At 37.2% G+C, this 17,500-nt stretch overlaps 1 long non-coding RNA gene across 3 annotated transcripts in view; it reads left to right on the forward strand.

The window, feature by feature from the left end:
• Positions 1-17,500, forward strand: part of LOC123501956 — a 28,211-nt gene that overhangs the window by 10,075 nt on the left and 636 nt on the right. The window contains exons 2-8 of one of the 3 annotated variants that reach the window (XR_006673742.1): positions 3,434-3,594; positions 7,289-7,411; positions 12,749-13,544; positions 14,273-14,397; positions 14,834-14,899; positions 15,450-15,596; position 17,500. The exon at position 17,500 is cut by the window's right edge and continues 636 nt beyond it. This is a non-coding gene — a long non-coding RNA (uncharacterized LOC123501956). Of the gene's footprint in view, positions 1-3,433; positions 3,595-7,288; positions 7,412-12,748; positions 13,545-14,272; positions 14,398-14,833; positions 14,900-15,449; positions 16,272-17,499 lie in introns of those variants that run through there. The other 2 variants (XR_006673743.1, XR_006673744.1) reach the window with 2 other exon arrangements.

Consider the following 17,500-nt stretch of genomic DNA (forward strand, 5'->3'; position numbering starts at 1 on the left):
GGCGGGACTTTTACGCGATTTTTATTGACGGGGCATGTTGGAGGGTCAATTTGGTGGGGCTTTGTCTTTTTTTTTTTTTTTTGCCAGGCCTTAGGCAGAGACATTTTAGCAGGACATTTTTACAAGTCTTCATGGTGGGGAGTTTTAGCTGGATTTTTTGGGCAGGGTTTTTTTAGATTTTATTTTGTCTTGTCTTTTGGTGGGAATTTCTGGCAGGGCTCTTTTGGAGGGATTTTTTGGCGGGACTTTTTATCGGGACTTTTTGGAGGGCTTTTGGCATGGAATTTAGCGGGCTCTTTTTGGCGAGGCTCATTGGAGGGGCTTCGTGGAGAGGTTTTTGGCAGGTTATCTGGCAGGGCATTTTGGCAATATATTTTTGTGGCATCGTGGCAGGTCGTTTTCGTGTTTTTTTTTTTTTTTTTTTTTTTTTGGCGGGTCTTTTTGCCGCAACTTTTATTTTATTTTTGCTGGTCTTTTTGGCGGGATTTTTTGTACTTTTTGTATTTTTTTTTTTTTGGCGGGCTTTTTTGGCGAAACACTTTGGCGGGGCTTTTTAGTGGGACTTTTTGACTCGGCTTTTTGATGGGGTATTTTGACTGGTGTTTCTGACGAGATTTTCTTGCCAGGTATTTTTGGCAGGACGTTTTGGCGGATTTTTGTCTAGGGACTTTTTTGGCGTTTTTTTTTTTTTTTTATGGGCCATTTTGGAGGGTCAATTTGGTGCGGCTTCCTGGTTCTTTTTCTTGGCGGGTCTTTGGCAGAGACATCTTGGCAGGGCATTTTTTCAGGTCTCCATACTGGGAATATTAAGGCCTTAATGAAATTTTTTTTCATTTATGTAAGAGGGTGAACCGCCAAGGACAAAAAAATATATATTAGAAAAAAGGACCACTGGAATTGCAGTCTCCAAAAAAGATTGGAAGAATTAGTCAAAAGCCTGGGACAAATGTCTTGCCACCTCTCTTTTAAAAGAAGTTAAGGGAGATGGAAAAACAGAAGCAGGTAGGGAGTTCCAGAGTTTACTAGTGAAAGGTATGAATGATTGAAAATACTGGTTAACTCTTGTATTAGAGAGTTGGACAGAATAAGGATGAGAGGAAGAAGAAAGCCTTGTACAATGGGGCAGCAGGAGGAGGGGAGGCAAGCAGTTACCAAGATCAGTATAGAACAGTTAGCATGAAAATAACAATAAAAAGATAGAAAGAGATGCAACATTTTGGCTGTGAGAATGAGGCTGAAGACAGTCAGTCCGAGGAGGAGAGTTGATGGATGAAAAGTTTTTGATTCCCCCCTATCTAATAAAGTTCTGAGTGAAACCCCCCAAACATGCAAAGGGTACTCAATACGAAGATGGATAAAGCCCTTGTACATAGTTAGCAGTTGGAGGGGCAAGAAAAACTGGTGGAAACACCACAGAACGCATATCTTTACAGAAGCTGTTTAAGTAAGAGATGAGATGTGAAGTTTCCAGTTAAGATTGTGAGCAAAGGACAGACCGAGGATATTCATTGTGGAAGAGGGAGACAGCTGAGTGTCATTGAAGAAGAGGGGATAGTTGTTGGGAAGGTTTTGTCGAGTTGATAGATGGAGGAATTTAGTTTTTGAAGACTACTGTTTTTTATGTCCCAATCAGAAATCTCAGAGAGATCAGAAGGCAGGCATTCTGTGGCGTCCCTGCGTGATCTGTTGGCTTCCTGAAAGGCTGGTCATCTCTGAAAAGATGTGGAAAGATTTAGGGTGGTATCATCAGCATAGGAGTGGATAGGGCAAGAAGTTTGGTTAAGGTCATTAATGAATAGAGAAAGAAGTGGGTGATAGGATAGAACTATGAGGAACACCACTATTACTAGATTTGGGAGAAGAACAGTGGCTGTCTACCACAGCAGCAATACAACCATTATGAAAGAAAATTTGAGATAAAGTTGCAGAGAAGGATAGAAACCGTAGGAGGGCAGTTTTGAAATCAAAGCTTTGTGCCAGACTCTATCAAAAGCTTTTGATATGTCTTAACGCAACAGCGAAAGTTTCACCGAAATCTCTAAAAGAGGATGACCAAGACTCGGTAAGGAACGCCAGGAGATCACGAGTAGAGTGATCTTGATGGAAGCCATACTGGCGATCAGATAGAAGATTGAGAAGTGACAAGTAGACTTGGAGTTTGAAAGATTTTGACATTTTCTATTTATGAAAGAGTGTTTGACAAGTTGAAGAATGTACTTCCCATGATTCCAGGCAAAAATATAAAGTGCATGAGATTTGAGAGATGGAAGGCTCAAGTATCTTTTGTGGGCAACCTCCCTATCATGTAGAGCATGAGAATAGGCATTGTGCTAAACTAAGGTTTAGAAGATTCAAGTTGAGAAAAAGAATGAGGAATGTATGCTTCCATGCCAGACACTATCACCTCCATTATGTGTTCAGCACATAGAGATGGGCTCTGGCATGGAAACAGTAATCATTCCAGGGAAATTCAGCATAATACCTCCTCAGGTACCCCCATCTGGCAGAGGTAAAATGCCAGAGGCACCTCTGCTTCAGGGAACCCTGAGGAGGGATTGGAGAAATAGGACAAGATACAGAAATGAGATTGTGACCAGAGGAGCCCAACAGAGAAGATAGGGTAATAGCATAAGCTGAAGGATTAGAAGTGAGCAAAAGATCAAGAATGTTAGGCTTATCTACAAGATGGTTAGGGATACGAGTAGGGTGTTGCATCAGTTGCTCTAGGTCATGAAAGATAGCAAAGTTGATGGCTAATTCACCAGGGTGGTCAGTAAAGGGAGAGAAAAGCCAAGGCTGGTGGTGAACACTGAAATCTCCGAGGATGGAGGTCTCTGCAAAAAGGGTAGAGGGACAGAGTGTGCTCCACTTTGGAAGTTAAATAGTCAAAGAGTTTACTATAGTCAGAGGAGTTAGGGGAGATTTAGAGAGCACAGATAAATATAGTTATCTAGAGAGTGACTGTTGAGTCAAAGCCAGATGGTGGAAAACTCGAAAGATTGGAGAGCGTGGGCACGAGAACAAGTTAAGTCGTTTTGCACATAGATGCAACATCCATCTTTGGAACGAAAATGAAAATGAGGAAGTAGGAGGGAACAGAGAAGGGGTTACTGTTAGTTGCCTCAGACAGCTGTGTTTTGGTGAGGAAAATATGAGTTTTAGTAGAGGAGTGGTGGTGTTCTACTGATTGAAAATTAGATCAAGACTGCAGATGTTGCAGAAGTTAATGAAGAAAAGTTGAGGGAGGTGTCAAGGCATTTTGGGGTTGCCAACAAGAGAGCTATCTGACCTGGGGACATTTCTGTTCCTCTTCCCAGAAGGGGACTTCGAGAGTGGATTTGGAGTCGTCATTTTTAAAATTTTGGGTTAACAGGTTTGGAGTGATCTGTATAAGTAAGTGTGAGTGAGTACTTAATCTGCCTTCCTTCCACAGAAAAGAGGTGCTGTGATGGAGGCTCGTGGCAGATGACAGGGTGCAGGGCATGGTGGCACGAGTAGAGGTGATCTCTCGGCATGCTCAGTGCTGCATGGCTTGTCACCCCTGCCATGGTGGAGGTGGTGCTCCAATACCTCTACGAATAAGTGCAGGGCAAGGTGTGTTCATACTACAAAAGCAAGGCAGAGAAACATAAGATTCTTTGTGGTTATTTATATGTGTAGTAAGTAAAAGTCCATTTATTGTGGGTAGCTATATGAAATGAGATGTTTGCATAACTTAACACAGATTAGTAGTCAGAAATGCTTTGCTCTCACCATTCTCCAAGGCTACAAATAGTTTGCTAGGTTCCGAAGACTGTTTCTTGTTTTCATAATGAAGAAGTCATTTTGATCTTTCACAAAAGCTGTAAAAACACTTGAAAACCAGTGTACTGTTGACCGTTGCTAACTCAGACTAATAGCGGGAAAGGTTGGTCTGACAAACGTAAATGTCCGACTTATATGAATTTCTCCTCCTCCATCCACACACATACACACACACACTCACTCAAAAAAATTCCAGGATTTATTCATTCAGTTTTAAATCATGTGTGAAAATTTCATGTCTATCAGATGAATGCAAATAACAAAACAAGGATGAAATTATGAAAAATCTTTAGGAGCGAATATATGAAGATGCTTTATACGTTTCAAAAATTTTCACAAAATTAGTATAAACTCTGATCCAATTTTGTTTGGTATCATTTCAAACTACAACAAAATGCAATTTTTTGTTGAAATTAGATTTTTGATAATATTAATAGAAAACAAAATGAGTCAGAGTCTGACTCATTGCGAAATCTGAGTTATTGGGATCCGAGATATCGTGGTTTAACAGTATCTTGAACTAGAAGCCTGTGTTCAGTAATGCTTCACTCTCAACATGATTATTTTCAAAAGTCCCATAGATGATTAGTCAGGCTTCTCTTTTTCATGATAAAAGAAAATTAATCTCGTTAATCTCTTAAATATGTTAAAACATCATATAAAAAATCATAAAGCCTGAACTTTAGTCTTTTGAAACAGTAAGGCAGGGAATCAAAAGATTCTTGGTGGCTATTTATAGTTGGTAAATTATTTTTTATCTCTGGTAGAGGAATGAGAATTCTGCTTCTGTATATCCTACGCATCATGAGAGATGACAAAAAGGTGACTAGGTGATCCAAAGATGTGATGAACAGGCCATGAGTAGCTGTTTCATCATAAAAAAATGAGAGAAGGATCAAGAAGCCATCAGGACATACATGGCAGTCAGGGTATGAAGCATATCTACCTATTTTCATTATTTTCATCTGTTAATGTCTAATATTCTTTCAAAATTTTGTTGTGACTTACTACAAACAGTAACTCATCTACCGATTGACCTATATAATACTGAATTCCAGGTGAGATAGAGTAAAGATGTGAGTGCAGCAAGTACCAGGCAGGCCATGACTGATTACCGAGATGGAAGTTGACTGTCCTGTCTTGTAATTTTTGGATCTTTCTTATTTTCTCCTTTTATAGATTGGTATGATGTAGCTCTAATTCAGACTAGATATTTTTCCTTCCTTAAGAGGATATTTAATTATATTGTAAATCTTATCTGCTAGTTCTTCTCTATATTCCTTTAGTGTTCAGTTTGGAATTGGGTCTAGTCTGAGATTTGCTTACATCCAGATTATTCATTATTCTCATAATTTCTTTTTGTGTGACTTCTATTTCATTTGGGAGGTGATCTATGTGTTTGCTTGTCTTCCTCGTTCCAGTCACTCTCTCATAAAAGCAACTTAAAAGTGCTTTTTCGTGACCTCGGCCATAGATATCCTCATTGTTCTCTGTATTATGGTAACAAAGTTTCTCTGTTTCATATTTGTTTTTTTCGGTTTTCCATTTCTATATCTACAGAAGAGGTTTGGCTGGTTTTTACATTTGTCAATTATGTTCTCATAGTTTTTTCTTCTTTCTCCATATGATAGAGTTATTTAAAATGTTCTCAGATACAAACTACATAGATGTGAGATCTTTCTTTATCTTAGAGGAGGGAAATAGGACTAGAAATCATGGCAGGAAGATTAGAAAGCAAGGCTGCACGTTAGATATAAGAAAATATTTCTTTAGTCATAGGGTGGTAGACTTCTGGAATGCATTGCCAGAGAGGGTTGTAAATAGAACTAGTTTGACAATGTTTAAAAACAGATTAGATAAGCACTTAAATTTCTTAGATTTATAATTATGTATAGCGCTGCATGATAGTTTTTATAAGAAATTTACTATAGTTAAACAAGACATGATCCCCATGTATGGGGATCACAGATTGTAGAGGAATTCGCTGTAGGACTTAGCCCTGTTAATGGGCCAAATATTTAGAATTAGTATATAATGTATTGTGTACTTGTAAGTGTATCTTTAAGTACTGATGACGAGGTCACTGTGCGACTGAAACAGGATAACCTAGATGGGCCCTGGTGGCCCTTTGTTATCCTATTATTTATGTTATGTTATGTTATGTTCATATTTGTACATATTAATTTCTTGCATTAGTATGCTCTTGCCACTTTCTTGGATGTTTAATTTTTTTTTCCATTTATTCCATGCTGCTGCTTCTTTCTTTTGCCTTCTCACACCTTCTGTTAAACCATTCTTTCATAAATGTCTTTGTTTTAACCTTAGGACATATTTATCCACTCCTTTATTGTAAATTTCTACCAGAGTCATCTATTTTTCTTCCACACCCACTTCTGCTGAATAGATCTCCCTATCTGATTCTTAGAGGTATTTTCTGAATCAACTAAAATCTGTTTTGCTATATATTAGCCTCCCCTGTCTATTTTCCTCTTCTCTTCTTATGTATATATCTTCCTTTAGTTCTAGTTCCAGCAACATATGATCACTTTTTTCCAATGAGACGTTTATATTTGATTTCATCCACAATCTCTGGTTTCTTTGTAAATATTAGGTCTAGTCTTGAGGGTTCATCATCATTCCTAAATCTGGTGTTTTCTTGAACCTACTGTGCCATAGCATGTTGCATAATCATTTCACTCCCTACCCTTGTCATTTCCTCTTAACATACCTATTTGCAGTTGAAATCTCCCGTAATTGTTATCTTGCATCCTTCTAATGCTTTGATTATTGAGAGTTTTGTGTGTCTTTGCATCCTGGCATACTCAAGTTCACTCCACACTCTCATTTTTGGTGGCACATAGCATACAGCAAATTCTCTTTTTTCCATATTTTTGGCTTCTGCTTTTAGTGTAATCCAGTTCACTTCATGCCTTCTCCAGGGCTAACTTTGGTCTCTTGAATTGTTTTTGGTCAGTATCATGACTGCCCCCCCTGTTGTATCTTTTCAGTTTTTTTTGCTCAAATAGTATACTGTCCATTGCTGACACTGTCCTGTAATAGTTCACCACTCAGTTTAGTTTTTGTAATTGCCATTATGTCAGGCTTTGATTCTTCTAAATAATCATTAAGTTCAATACTCCCTGAGATAAGCCTGTTCACATGAGTATAGGCCACTTTCAATTTCTTGCTGTCTCTATTCTCTCTTCCACTAATTCCTCCTCTTTCTCTTTGACATACCACATCCTTAACTTAGAGTCCAGTACTCTCCAGTAAAAGGTCTTCTTCTCACTTACTGTCCTTACCTTGTTTTTTTCTTTAGCTTCATTTATTAGTTTCTTCTCTTTCCCTTTCATCTAAATTTGCATCACTTTTTACCCATATCTCTTTGCATTCTGGATTTTTTTGCCAATTTGCTTGATCTTGCTGGGATCTCCTCCACTGAGGCATAGGAGTGTGTGTGTATTTACCTAGTTGTATATTACAGGGTTCACTGCCGGAGGATGCACACAGATGAACAAGACGACACCCCAAGGAGATCATGAAAAGTCACTGTTTGAGGAACAGTTTAGTTTTCCACATTGAAAGGTGGACATCCGGAACAGATTGGGTAAAAATATTGTAGAAGCAGAAAGTGTGTCCAAATTTGAAGAAAAGTTGCATGAAAGTAGATAAGAGTCTTTTTTGTAGTACTTTGTTAAATGCCTTTTTGATATCCAGACACACTGTGTTGACCAATCCATCTCTTCCTTGTACCTCATCCATTACTCTTTTATAGAAACTACAATAATTTGTTACATACTACAATGTTTTCCTTTTTTAAACCAAATTTGAGTTATTTATAATTTTACTTAATATCAGGTATTCCACCCATTTTCCCTTCATCACAGTTTCATACACCTTTCTCACAATTCTAGTCAGTGACACTGGTCTTTAATTTAGGGGTCGGGCCTTTTTTCCTCCTTTGTATATAGGCACTAAATATGCTCTTTTTCCACTCTTGGTACTTTCCCTTCCATCAAATAGCTGTTAATCACATCCCAAATTAGTTCCACCAGCTGATCTCTACATTCTCTTTGTGTTCATCCTGACACTCCATCTGGCCCCATTGCTGTTCTAACATACACCTTCCCTAATGATTTCTTGATTTTCTGTTTTTGCACTGCAATGTTCGTTAATCCTTCCTTTGTCACATTGTTTGGTTCTAAAAGATCTTGTACATTAAATGCCAATCTAAAGCTCTCAAAAGCTCACTCACTTCAGCTTTTTCATATATTCTATTTCCCTTAATTAGGTAACTTATCAGTGGCCTCTCTATTTGTCATCTTTCCATTTACATTCCTATAAAAAACTTCAGTTCTTCTTCACATCTCTTTACTAAGTCCCTTTCAAACTTTCCTTCTTATTCTAACATTAATTTCATGCCATTTTATATTGCTTCTTATTGTCATAATTTTGTTGCATCTTTAATTTCTTCCAAGCTACATTCTTAATTTTCTTAGCTTTTACACATCTAGCATTATACTACATGTATTTACTCACCTTTAATCTTTATATGGGAACATACCTCTTCACCCCTCATTGTACTTTTCTTACAATATTTCATACTTCTACACTGTTTTACCATCCCTGAATTTTTTCCAGTTGATATTACCAAAGTATTTACTTAGTCCTTCAAAATTTGTCTTGGCGTGATTCAGTCTTTGTTTTTTGTGACCCTCTTTGCATTTCAATATTTTCCAATTTCCAATTCAGCTTCCTAAACCACATGACCACTGTTCCCTATTGAGCTATGATGTTCAATGGTTAGACAAGGCTCTGCTTTTTTTATGAACACCAGGTCAGGTACAGATGGCCCTCCTCTGTATCTTGTACAGTACTTCACTCATTGCTCCACTAAGTTTACCATTCCACTTGTAGCACTTCTTTCCCCATCATCCATTATAACCATTCATTTCCATTTCTTCTTGATTTACTTTTTTGCAGTTAAAGTCTCCCATGAGAAGTACTTTTCTGTCCTTCCTCAGCATGTTGTTTAAGCATTTTACCACTTTCTCTTGCATTTCCTTTTGCTTATTCAGCCTCCATGTATAAGTCTTCAATGGTACATATACTACTATGATTCTCCTCCTTTCCCTTCCACTGGTCTTAATTGTTATACTTAAAATCTGTCAATCCACCTCCATATTGTACTTCTTCCACATAAATATCATCTTGAGCCATTATTAATACTCCTGCTTTTCCACTTCTGTCTTTCCTCCAAACATTATATCCCTGTTCCTTAAAATTTAATTAGACGTCTTCACTTAACTTTGTCTTTGTTATACATACCATGTCTGGTCTTTTCTAATATATAGCCTCTCTCTTCCAGTACCCCTGATATTACTCCAACTATGATTTGTATGCATTACTCTTAAGGCCCTATCACACTGGCATATGATACGCGGAACCAGGAACATCCGCTCCAGATAGCTGGAACTTGCCTGGGATTAGCAGAACCAAGTTGGGATGGCTTCATATCCATCCCACTTCTCCATATGCTATCCCAATGGAAAAGTAAACATAATATATGTAATAAAAAACTTTTTATTTGAACTAAAAAGAATGTGACTAAATTTTGCATATTGAAATATTAAATAATATATCATCAATTTAGAAAGGTAAAATATATGTATATCATGTCGATAGTTTGGACTCTTGGCAACCACCTCTGACTCTAAAGTTGCCGTCATGCACGTCTCAGCTTTTCTCTAGTTTCGTTTACTTACTTTTCTTCAACAAGAGGAAGTGCAAATGCAGTTCCAGGACAAAGCACAGGCTGAGGTATAAACAGCATGGTTTTGTTGTGGTTTATTTTGATTAGGCTCTGTCTTGGTTGGTGGGCCGTTTGCCTAGCATAGCAAGAACGCGGGCAGCTTGTGTGTGATACCTAGTGTTCCTGGTTTCATACCAAGAACCATGGCCCGCATTCTGCGTATCATAGGCCAGTGTGATAGCCCCTTTAGTGTATTTTTTTTTTTTTTTTTTTTATTTATTTATTTATTTATTTATTTTTTTTTATTTGTGTCCCTTCTAGATATACAATTTCCTGACCCTTTTGTCCTGTACTTTCCAGTAAAATTTCTTCTTGTTCTCTGTCCTTCTCTTTTTTTTTCCTTAGTTTTATTTCTCATTTCTTTCTTTTTCCCTTTCTTCCATATTTATACTCCTCTTAGTCCAAGTGTTCTTATATTCTGTATATCCAGCAAGTTTTCTGGTTTTCGCCAAAATTTCTTTTGACTTCCACTTAACGTGTATGTGTGTGTCCATACCCAAGTGTGTGTGGCTTGATTAGCTGCATTACATGTGAGATTTGAATTGCTAGCAAGTTCTACAAAAGATTATATTATAAATATTTTCCTTCTGTTGCCAATGCACAAATGATCAAATCTGTGATGATTGAACCTGTGAATATTGGGAGTTACTGTAACAATAATTAAATTTTTTTTTATTCAAGTTGTGCAGGAAGAAATATGTATATACCAAGGGAGGCCTTAATATTTTGTCTTCAGTGCTGGAAGAATGACATGTTTTGAGTCATTGTCATTCTGTCTGCTGTGATGCACCTACTTATATCTTTGCATAGAAATGAATGTCTTAGGTTGAATCAAAGGTTAATTAACTCCTAAAGTAATATAGAAAACTTGTTGAAAGTGTGGTAGCAGCTGCTGTTGATGCCACTAACTGTGTGGCTGCCAGGACTGTGAAGCTTCTCACCCACTCTCTGCTGTCACTAAGAGCAGGAATGATATAACAGCATGAGAAGGAATTAGTTCTTAATTGGGCTGGGAGATAAATGGAATGGATGCAGTTTTAAGGCTGTTAGTGCTGAGTTATTAGGAAGCTTTTATAGAGTGAGGGTTGTGAAGGTTGGGTAGTGATATGCAAAGCCTTGTGGTATTATGCACTACAGTAAAACCTCACTAACCTGGACTAATTAACAAAAAGGTTGATCTGATTGGCCCATACTCCGCATTTGATTTAAATTCTCTACAGCATGTTGATCTCCAGGCCATGCACTGTTGTCCTTTCAGTTCTTCCTTGCATGTTGTGCACTAAAATATAATGTAATTTTGTTATGTAATGTAATGAAATCTAAAAGGAGTACAAGGTTGATGTTACTCACAAATACTCTCTCTCTCTCTCTCTCTCTCTCTCTCTCTCTCTCTCTCTCTCTCTCTCTCTCTCTCTCTCTCTCTCTCTCTCTCTCTCTCTCTCTCTCTCTCTCTCTCTCTCTCTCTCTCTCTCTCTCTCTCTCTCTCTCTCTCTCTCTCTCTCTCTCTCTCTCTCTCTCTCTCTCTCTCTCTCTCTCTCTTTCTATGTTTCTATGAAGATCACTGTTTGAGAACCTTTTCCCAACTGTTCTTTGTTTCTTCTTCAGCTATCCCTTTCTGTCTTACATCACACAGGCATTGCACTTCTTTTCCAGTCTTTCTCTCTTCTTCTTATCATATACAGTCAAATCTCAATTAATGTGAAGGTTATGATCCTGGAGATGTCACGTTATTAAAAAATGCACTATTTTAAACATAACTTTCTCATAGAAAACAATGGTAATAGTGGGGGAAGGGTGCTTATGTTCCTGGCCACTGGGATAGTCTGCCTAATTGAGTTGTAACTCAAACTTTAAAAGGAACTATTAATACATCACTAGGTCATGGAACCAATAAAAACACGCATTCTCCTTTTATAGCTGTGATGGTATACCTCCGTGGTACAGTGGAACCACGCATGCTTTGGGGTCTGAGTGGTTTTCAAGCAAACGGGTTTGAATCCTGGCCACGGTCCAAGTGTAGGTAGGGCTTCCTTACTCAGGGTTAACATTTCCCTAGCAGATGGGCTTTCAGATAGGAGGTACTCCAAAAAGTACCTCCTTTAGCCCATAAATTCTTGTGAAAGCCCACATGATGTAGAAAAAAAAGGATGCTCTCCCTCAGTCCCATCACATGGATAATCACTGAGGTCTTTTCTCCCCTTAGCATAGCAATCTAACACTTCCCTTCTTTTTAATGGTTACAGTCTTCCATGATTTCTGCGAATCACTTTCCTATGAGGAAGTTGAAGAGCACTTGGATGCAATAGTATAGGACGCTAGGTGGAAACGCAGAGAAATGATCCACTCACAGTAAGTGTTAGCTCCAGACTGAGTGAGGAGTGAGGACTGTGATAGGGAACAGAGCGTCTCTGAACTATAAGTCAGTGCCACGGAGTCAAGGTGATCCTCATGGCATGATCATATATGAATACAAAGATAAAATATCCATTATACGAGGCAATAGAGGGGCAGAAACACAAATATTGTGGTGAATGTAACACACAAGCTAAAGGGATTCAGAAGAAGCGACCGCTACCGATCAGTGGTGGACAAAATAATGCCTCATCTGCTTTGTTTTTGGTGTTCCGTGCAAGATTTCACTTTGTGCATCACAAAACAATCCTCTCTTGGTGGTAAGGCTTGTAAAACACTAATGAAGTTGTTTTGTGAATATAAATATATATGAGATCATAACATCTCGGAAGGTGATTTACTGGCAACCTGCTAGTATCCTTCATTAGCATGGCAACAATGTCTCCCTATGTGTTCATGGATACTGTTTTGTAGCCTGAAGTAGCTTCTCTTGTTAAGTTTCTTGTTTTTTTTATTTCATTTTTTTATTTTTTTTGTGTGGTTCCCACCAGAAGCAGTGTGGGTGCATATGACGTCATCGAGTCAGCCCACGTTAAATTGATTAAAACGCATTATTTAATTGTATCTCCTTGAATATTAAGACTTGTTAAATCAAAATCACATTATTCAAGTGCGTTAATCGAGAGTTGGCTGTACTTCCATTTTGATTGTTCTTCTTAATATTACTGCTGTTATTAACCACTGACATTACTGCAAGCTCATTGAATTGTACTCTTACAGCAGTGACCAGGCAGCCAGAAGGAAGAAGAGGCAGTAGATGATCCATTCATGTTTCTCCTCACTCTTTCTCTCTCAGCATTGAATATTGATGCCTTCTGGTAGTGTTGTCTTTGCGAGATAAGTATGAGGACTGTACTCTGAAACATACCTGAACTCTACCTCCACTATTTTAAAAGGCTATTGATGAAGCTACATGGGTTTCTAAGGGTGTTCATGTGGTTCTACATATTTTAAAGAAATAATGTTGATAACCTGCCAAATTATCTCCATGGTCTATTTCAAAAGGTTATAGTTGAAGCTATATGGGTTTTTAAGCATGTTTACATGACCTTAGGTACAGATTAACAAGATTTTTAGAGTTTTGAAAAGAGTGTTAATTACAAAGCAAATCATCTCTATGGCCTTTGAAAATGGTCATGGTGAGAGAGCAAAGTTCACACAGAAATAAGTATGGCAGGTTACTTGGCTTATGTAATTGTACTTGACCTTCCTTCACATTTCAACAGTCATACCATTCTCACTTTGGGAGACTTGTAATGTTAGAAAAAAAGTAATTTTTCTTTGACTTGAAAAAATCTGAGGATTTGCTTTCATTAATCTAGTCATGAATATTTGGTTAACTCCTTCAGTACCATGATGTTTCCATATTCATTCTGTTTACTATTTGACCATTTTATACAGCTTTAGAAACTTGTGTGGGAGACTGAAATAATGAAGACTGTGGTCATTAATCTTCTGACCTCCTTAGAGTCTTCCTAATGTCAATAAAATGGCCTTATCGTACACAAATATCAAGGTAAACATGTGTCCCAGTATTGAATAGATTAAGAAGTTTTTATTCCTAGGAAAAATACTTAAACATTTCCTTATTAGAATTGAGGTTAAAGACAACAGTTGGACATTTATTTCTTTATTGATACTGTTGGCATATTTGTATAATATCATAAAAGATGTGACTATATACAGATCTTCATTAGAAAAAGAAAAACAATTTATGAGGTTGAAGATATTTTTGATGCTCTCAGACATAAGTTTGGTGATGGTAATGCTGCATATACAATGGATGTAGTTATTATTTTTGGCTGGACATCATTAACTTTTGATGGTGACATTTCATATACAATCAATCACTAGTTATTCTTTCAGATAGGTAAGTGTATGAGGAGAAAGCATTAATTTGGTGATGGAGTGTATACATTTAGTACAGTTACTCTTTCATACAGTCTCTTATGAAAAGAAAGCATCATTACTGTATAGCTTTTAAAGGCAGTTTTTCTTTCTGACAGTCTTATACTATATGAAAAAAAATTGTGATCACTTTCGTTACTACTGTTACTATGTGGGATATGTAGAAGGGTTTTTCCACAAGGCTGTCCCCTCTACTCTAGGGCTAAATGAGTACAAAGATTTGTATGTCACTTGATGTGGGATTGCCAGCTTGGTATCTAGTGAATAGAAAAAACATTTATTATAAATGCTATTGTTAATAACATTGCTAATGAACATTGTTAATTATTATTTCAGAATGGAGCTGAGCTAATCATCATTCATTTCATGAAGAGGGCAATTTTGGTACTTGGCACAGCAAACAGCAAGGTGAAGGTGAAAAGTACCTAGCACAACTGGACAGGAAAATCTCAATGGTTATGGTAATAAAGATGGAGGTGGTGATCACAATGCTGACAGATGATCAGTTTCTTTGTTTCAACAGTTTGTCAACAATCTCTGTCCTTATTATCCTAACAAATCTTTGTGATAACAAGAAATGTGTGGTTATGTCAGATTGGGCATCACCCTCTTATGATATGAAAATTCTGGGAGCCAGTTGTACTCGTACCAAAAACTAGAGGTACCACCATCTAGCTCTTTCCTCTGCTTTGCCTGATATAACATGCAAGGACTGCAAGAAATTGGGGGAAATCTGTGTTAAATCTGTTTGTGTTAAATCTGTTATTCTAACATAATTTATTTTGAAAAAATTCAGTAATGGTTGTGTGCAACAAGGCAAAATCTCCAAAGGAAAAACTATATATAGTAAGTCATTTATTGTGTGCAACAAGTAATCTATTATATTTTTCCTTTAAGACTCTAAAAGGATAAGAAAACTTCAGTTCAAACTACAGCTTGATTTGGTAACCCCCTTTATAATATGTAAGTATAAAGTATAGACTAAAAACTACATTACTACAACTAGTTAACTAAACTAAAACTTTGTTATTTAACATGGTTACTTGTAACAGATTTGTAACCATTACAAGATTTCTACCAAATTTATTACAATTTAATTTTTTTACTTTTTACTCAAGGTTCATTAAGATTGCTGAAGATTAAGATTGTACAGCACAGCAGAGATGAGAATTAATTTGGTTACAAAAAATTTCTTGCAGATATAATTTAAGATTATAGTTGCATTTGCAATTTTTTTTTTTAGCTTTTTAATCAAAATTAAATTAAATTAGTGTACGCAAGTTTTTAACCAAAATATTTGAATCAAGTACACAAAAATTAAATTAGTGTACATGAGTTTTTTAAAACAAATATTTTTAAATAAATTAATTAGCAATTAAATTCATTCAAGGATTCATCATTAAAATTGCTGTTTTAAAATGGTTCAATGAAATTGCTTAAACATTGTTGTGAAATTGCAGTTAGAAGCAAAATGGTTCAATGAAATTGCTTAAACATTGTTCTGAAATTGCAGTTAGAAGCCACGTCCAGATGATCTGGTGTGTCAGTCCAGCAGCGCTGTTGCTGGCAAATTCTGCCAGGCCTGTCCGTGAATGGTGTCCAAATGGTGTCCACAACAGAGTTGATGAATAGCCCCAGTGTTTGATGCCAGTAGCTTGTGGTATGTGTGTATGGCCCGTAGCATTTTGAAGATGGTTTGTACACCTTGATAATTGTTTTTTGTTACTCTTTATAGCATTTCAGCTTCACACTTGTCCATGAACATTAATTTTCAAGCTTACACTGATTAAAAGTTTATCATTGTGCTAGTTGCTGCTTTAGACAAAATTCAATCAACGTTAGACAAAACATGCAGGTGGCTTGCTTCAATTAGCGTTTGTGCTTTAGCCATTGACATGGTGAAATGTGAACCTCTAGTAGACATGGGATGTGGGAGGAAATCTTGCTGTGGGTTCACTTATTAACTTACTTCTAGCAGGGTCATAGATCCAGTTACTGGGCACGACCTTAATAATTTTGCATTATGGGTTTTTGGGCATTTAACTGAATAAGCACGATGGGCACTTGGGGCATTTAACTGTGTCAGCAGTCTAACATGCCCATTAATGGGCATGCCCACAGATCAGGGTTGCTAGTCTGGATGGGCCTTAAGATTCACATTAAATTAGGCAGACTTCGTGCTAGCTAAAAAAACTAAAATTTTGCAAAAAAACTGATGGGCACGAAAACCAGGTTATTTTTGCTGCCAGTTCTTTGATTTTACAGTATTCTTGCACTTCACATTAGTTTGGAAAAAACTCACCTTTGGGTCCCCCCACTCCTTGCTTTTTCATCAATACACCAGCTCTTGTTTCATTAAGGATACCTCATATGGATACCTTGAAGAGTCTCCGGAGAACAACTGCACACATTGCAGAGGGGAAAAAATTAAAAAAAAAAATAAAACCAATAAATAATATATTTGGAGTCTCTCAAGACTCTTACAACACTGATGCTCAAAGACTGGCAACACTACCAATCAACGAGTCTGACAACACTCATCACTGGCACAGACTAAACATTCGCTAGAAGCTGACAGTTGATGCAAGGTGCTGGAGGGCCTGTCACCAGCAGCCGGAGGTCACTTTCTCCTGCAGGATGCTATGGCTCCACCGACGCCACCGTAAGGATGCCAATAATGTCTGCCATCCAACAGTCCAGTGCCACCACACATCTGTGTGAAGAAAGATTACTGGGACGCTCTACGTACAATTATATATAGACAACGTCTCCCACAAAACAGCAACAGCTCTGTATGTAAAGTTGTGTACTGACCGATATCTGCATCACTGGCCAGGAGATGTGTTGATCAATGGAGACAGCCTTCTTATCAATTACACATCACAAACCTAAGGTTAAATTAAAGGTTACATTCCCCTCTCTAACATGTCAAACCCACGCTCTTGCAATGTTCATCAATATATATATATGTATTTTTAATTTATAAACCCAATCATACACAAATAGAATATTTTCTTCAAAGAATATTTTCTTTAACTTGTGTAAAGTTGAAATCTCACTTTTAATGTTAACCATGAATGAAGGCACATTGAAATACATGCCTTCATCTTTCAATACATGACCATATTCTAAAACCTTTGCATGCATACATCTATGACCCTTCAAAAGCCTCATTAAAATGAATTTTATAGTAAGGTGACAGGCCAGCAAGGGTTTTTTTTAACTATACCTGTAGTTATAAGTAATTCACTCAACAATGCCTATTCAACCATCATTCATCTCCCTTGATTCTCTGCTGTAGCACACCATCTTTAATTGCATTCTGTCTAGTTTCCCCACTATGTCCCTCCTCATACCAACCTCCCTATTCTACAGGTAGTTGTCTGCAAAGTTTACATCTCCATCTCTGCTAATACTAATTTTTTGCCATACTTCTCACTTTAACCTCTTTCTTAAGGCTTCTTTTCCCGATTCTTCTAATGAGAATTACTTTTCCTCCCTACAACTATTTTTAACCCTTTTCCTTTGTAATTCACTATTTAATGCTTATTTATATATTCCAGA

Source organism: Portunus trituberculatus, chromosome 10 (assembly GCF_017591435.1).
Source record: "Portunus trituberculatus isolate SZX2019 chromosome 10, ASM1759143v1, whole genome shotgun sequence".
Classification (NCBI taxonomy): Eukaryota; Metazoa; Arthropoda; class Malacostraca; order Decapoda; family Portunidae; genus Portunus; species Portunus trituberculatus.